The sequence below is a fragment of the Carlito syrichta genome, unplaced genomic scaffold (assembly GCF_000164805.1).
Source record: "Carlito syrichta isolate Samal-C Ts95f unplaced genomic scaffold, Tarsius_syrichta-2.0.1 Scaffold303380, whole genome shotgun sequence".
Lineage (NCBI taxonomy): Eukaryota > Metazoa > Chordata > Mammalia > Primates > Tarsiidae > Carlito > Carlito syrichta.
The window spans coordinates 142,601-148,304 of record NW_007247476.1 but is presented as its reverse complement, the minus strand read 5'-3'; positions in this window follow the sequence as shown (position 1 = coordinate 148,304).

Below are 5,704 nucleotides of genomic sequence, written 5' to 3'. Positions count from 1 at the left end.
ATTAATCCCAAACATTATTTAGCATTTACTAAATGTTAGGCACAATGTTGTATGCTTTATAAAAACTTACATATAATCTTTCAGCAACTATGAAATAGCTACTAATGCATTCTCATTTTTCTGTGAAAAAAACAGCCGGGTTTGGTGGCTCAGCCTGTAATCCCGTGCCTTTGGGAGGCTGAGGTGAGTGGATTGCGTGAGCCCACAGGTTCGAGACCAGCCTGGGTGGCGACACCTCATCTCTACAATAAATAAAAAAAAAATCAGCCGGGCGAGGTAGCGCATGCCTGTAATTCCAGCTACGTGGAAGGCTGGGGTGGAAGGATCACCGGAGCCCAGCAGGACGAGGCTGCAGTGGCCGGGAGCGGCCACTGCACTCATCTGGGTGACAGAGTGAGACTCCAACTCAAAAAAAAAAAAAAAAAAAGAAAAAAACAGTTTTTTAAGAGTGATAAGTAATAGTTTCAAGTTTATACAAGACTGAAAATTGAAAAAACAAAACAACAGTGTGAAGTCAATGTTTGCTCCAACTCTATTTCTCTTTTTTATTAAAAACTGTAATCTCCTTAAAGTCTGTGATGGTTAAATTTTATGGGTCAACTGGGCTATGCTGTGATGCCTAGTTGCTTGGTGAAACACTAGTCTAGATGGTGTTGTGAAAGTATTTTGCTTATGTGGTTAACATTTACAGTCAGTTGTCTTTAAAGCAGATTATCGTCGGGCTCGGTGGCTCAGCCTGTAATCCCACGCCTTTGGGAGGCTGAGGTGAGTGGATTGCCTGAGCCCGCAAGTTCGAGACCTGCCTGGGTGGCGAGACCTCATCTCTACAATAAATCAAAAAAATTAGCCGGGTGTGGTAGTGTGTGCCTGTTGTTCCAGCTACTTGGAAGGCTGAGGCGGAAGGATCACCAGAGCCCAGCAGGTCGATGCTGCAGTGGCTGGGAGCGGCCACTGTACTCCAGTCTGGGCGACAGTGAGATTCCAACTCAAAAAAATAAAATAAAATAAAAAATAAAGCAGATTACCTCAACTAATGAGTTTGAAGGAACAAGTACACTAACTGAGGTGTCCCAGAGAAGAAGCAATTCTTTTCTAGATTGTAACAGAAATTGTTGCTGAGTTTCCAGACTGTCAAACTGCCCTACAAATTTCACACTGACATTACAATATCAATTTTTGTGTGAGTTTCTAGCCTGGTGACCTGCCCTATGGGTTTTATATTTAAATAAATAGATTAGTACAAACATACAGATACACATACACAATATTGGTTTTGTTTCTCTGGAGAATATACAATATTTTTATTTAGCTAGTTTATTTCAGCTTCCTCAAGGTATCATTTTACCAATTTTTCAAATGTAATTAATATAATTTCATTCATGAAAAGTATAGTTTTACTAAGTTTTAAGTTTTATTATTTCTGCAATAAGCACAGATAGTCACTTTTAATGAATAATTGCAAATGGAACCAGGTATAGGAAAATTACTCCCCTCTCAAAATAGAACTATTTTTTGCATTTTGGTTATCTTCTTGAAGCTAGCTTCTGAACAATTTTTTTACAGCTATTTTATTGCTGCTATAATTGTGTTATGTGTGTATTTAAGTTTCAAATGTCTAAGGGCTGGGGACATACTCCCCATACCTAATAGCAAAATGCATTGCAATTTCAGTTATAAAATTTCAGAATTAATTACATTGCTTCACTTATAATCTAGCTCAGCATTATCCAAACGTCACCATTTGAATAATACTTAACAATTTTTGACACAGCCATTGACATCTATACTCTCATTTACTTAATACAGTAGTTCTGCCTTATCCTCATGGGATATGTTCCAAGATTCCCACTGGATGCCTAAAACCATGGATAGTATTAAACCCTATATCTACGGTTTTCCTTCCTATGCTTACATACCTATAGTAAAGTTTAACTTAGGCACAGTAAGAGATTGACAATGATTAGATAGAATAATTATAACAATATGCTGTAATATAAGTTGTATAAATAGGTTATCTTCCTCTCTCAAAAGATCTTTTTGTACTGTTCTCACCCTTCTTCTTGTGATCTGTCAATCTGGTAACCAAGAGGACTAAAGTGACTCATGGACCATGGATGGGATCACCTGCAGTGTGGATACACTTGATAAAAGAAGGATGCACATCCTGGACCAGTGCGAGATGTCATCATGCTCCTCAAAATGTAAATCTGTTTATTTTGGAAATTAATATTTTTATTTTAATAATTATTTATTTTGAAATGTTTTATCAGGAATTTTTCATTTAATATTTTCAGACTGACTATAACTGTGAAAATTGTAACCTCAATCCAGGCGTGGTGTTTCAAACCTCTAATTCCAACACTTTGGGAGGCTGCGGTGAGAGGATTGCCTGAGCCCAGGGGTTCTTGACCAGCGTGGGCAACTGGGGAAGACCTTGTCTCTACAATTAAAAAAAAAAAAAAAAAGCCAGGAATGGTGTCACGCACCTGTAGTCCCAGCAACTTGGAGGGCTGAGGTGGACGGACCACCTGAGCCCACCAAGTTGAGGCTGTAGTGGCCATGAGCATGCCTCTGTACTCTAGTCTGGGTGGCAGAGTGAGACTCCCTCTCAAAAAAAAAAAATAAAGAAAAAGAAAGAAAATTGTAACCTTAAATAAGGGAGTGCTACTATGCTTTAAAATCATTTTAGATTCTATACATATTATTTAAAGATTAAGCTTTTGTAACACTATTTTAAATGAAAAATCCAGAATTATTTGCCATAAATAAGAGGTAAAAATGAAAAACGAACACCAAGAAAACAAAACAATGTAATTAAGTTCTAGTAAATTACTGTTACTCCAAAAACACTCTGAGTCCAGGGCCTGCCTTCTCCTCGTTAAAAGGAAGATTACTAAGACCTGAGTGTCAACGAAAGGCTTTGCCACATTCTTCACAATAAGACCTGAGTGCCAACGAAAGGCTTTGCCACATTCTTCACAATTGTAGGGTTTCTCTCCAGTATGGTATCTTTGATGTTGAATGAGATTTGAGTACTGATGAAAGGCTTTGTCGCTTACTTGACATTTGTAGGGCTTATGTGCAGTTTGGATTCTCTGATGGTGAATAAGATGTCAATACCAAGTAAAAGGCTTTATCACATTCTTCACATTTACAGAGTTTCTCTCCACTATGAATTTTCTGATGTTGTGAATGACATGAGCAATAACTAATGGTTTTGCCTCATTTTTCACTTTTGAAGGCTCTCTCTCCCCTATGGATTCGTTCATGTCTATTTAGATAAGATGATTTCCTAAACACTTTCCCATATATATATTGTGTATATTTCCTTCACTATTTTTTTGATGTTGACTACATTTTGAGAACTGGTTAAACATTTTGCCATATTCATGTTTGAAGGTTATTTCAGAAATATGAATACTCTGATGGATAACAAATTTGGAGTGTAATGAAAGACTTTCCCACTCTTGTTACATTTGTAATGGCTATCTATCTGCCCTTCACCCTCATGCACACTTTCCTAAGATTTTTTTAAGCATAAGTTCTGACGGCCAAATTTTCCATATTTTTCCATTGGCACCTTTATAAGTGAGTCTTCTATGCTCTTCTCTGGCAAAAAGCCCTCGGTATAATGAAAAGTCACAGCTGGAGTTATGGCTGATGTGCTGTGTCTCTTCATTTCCCAGGCTCTTTCCTTTGCTCCAGACAGGTGATAAAATCTGGCTTAGAGACAGCAAGTCCTAGAAAAACCAGGTTTCTGTGGTTCTCTAACATTATGTTCCTATACAATATCCACTGAGTGGGGACCAGGAATACCCACTCCTCTTGAGAGAATTCTATGGCCACATCCTTGAATGTCAATAGTCCCCGAGAACCAGCCATTTTTTTCTTTTACTCCTACTTCTCTGGGATTCCTTCTCAGGTGAGGTAATCTAATCAAGTCGCACCTGCTAGAATACTCATCATCTCCCATCTTCCGAATGTCTAGGTGTCCTCCCTATGGACTCCCGGGACCTGCTGGTCACAGGACAACAGTGACTGAAGCGAAAACATGATGATTCAGCACTTCTACAGGCGCAAGCTCGGATATAGCTTTTCAAACCTGATCAACTTCAAAGGGCTTTTCAGAAAGATTTCTCAGTCTAGAAGAATCTCCATGGGTCTTCAAGATGGGAAGGTCAGCAGAAGATTTGGAGGGTTTTGATGTCTGGGCTCAAGTAGATAGGTGTTTCAAGTGAGGAACTAATTAAGGTAGGACAAAATTCAATGTATAATAGTTTACAATTGGTGATCACAGCAAGATGAAAGTCTTGAAGTAAGTTTGACAAATGAGCTTTTTGCCTACTTGAGCAATCTAATGTCCTCCTAGGAGAACTATTTGCCCAGATGAGCTAACTGTTTGTTTTGATATATTGGTTTGTAGGAATTTCCTGAAGCAAACAGGGAAGATATCTGTTGGTTTATAGTCTTATCTTTCTGGACAAGATTTCCCTAGAATAAATGGTTAAATCATGTTGACAGAAGTGGCTTCAGTACTCAGTCCTGTTAGTTAAGCTATGTGGATACAGATAGTCTCAATTCTCACATCTCTGTAATTTCTCTCCTACTTCTCCCCAATCCAAACGAGAATTTCTTTTCTACTAGGATACAACTGTCTCATTTATAACAAGTTTCTTATCTTCTCCTTTGTGTTTATACTTACTTTCCTTATTTGTCAGATATAGTTACACTAAAATTGTTATTTCTTATGGATAGAGATAATGAGTATTAATTTTTGTCTCTACCTTTTAGACCAAATCTAACCTAACGCAGAGAAGATTCTTCAAAATTCTCTATTGCATTTAAATTTGATTAATTATTTTTGCTTCTCTGAGACCCTTGTCTTGTGGTTATCTCAATTTTTTCTAATCTACTCCTCCTTTAATACAATAAATGCTTCTTAAATATCTATTTTATGACAAATATTGTGTGAAGTCAGATATTCTCAACTATGATTTCCATTTGAAAAATAAAATGCTAGGGAGTTTAAAATGTACTGATACACCAGACACTGTGGCTTATGCCTATAATTTCAGCACTTTGGGAGGCTGAGGTGGGAGGATCAAAAATTGTGTGAGCCCAGGGGATCCAGATCAGCCAGGGAAACACAGTGAGACTCCATCTCTAAAAATAATGTAAGCATTAGCCAGATGGTAGCCTGTGCCTGTAGTCCCAGCTACTTAGGAAGCTGAAACAAGAGAATCACTTGAGCCCAGGAATTTGAGGCTACAGCGAGCTATGATTATGCCACTGCACTCATGTCAGGGCAATAGGGTGAGACCTTGTCTCTAAAGAAAAAAAAAAAAGTACTGATACTCTAGTCAGCCCCCTGAGTTTCTGATTTAATTTATCTGGGGTTTAACCTGGGCTTCAGGTTTTTTAAGTCTCTCCAGGTGATTTTAATTTTCAGCCAAGATTGTAGGGAAGTTGGTGATGAACAAGATACATGTGGTTTTGGAGAACTTTGTGGAGGAAGTAACACATTACACAAATACAATAATAATTGAAGACAGTTGTGATAAGTGCTATGAAGGAAAATTTCAGAGGGCTAGGAGAGCTTATAACATGATAACCTAACTTCTTTGTTAGGGAAGTCAAAGGAGGGATGCCCTGAGAAAGAGATATTTAGGGGAAGATTTGAAGGATTAATAGAAATTAACCAGAA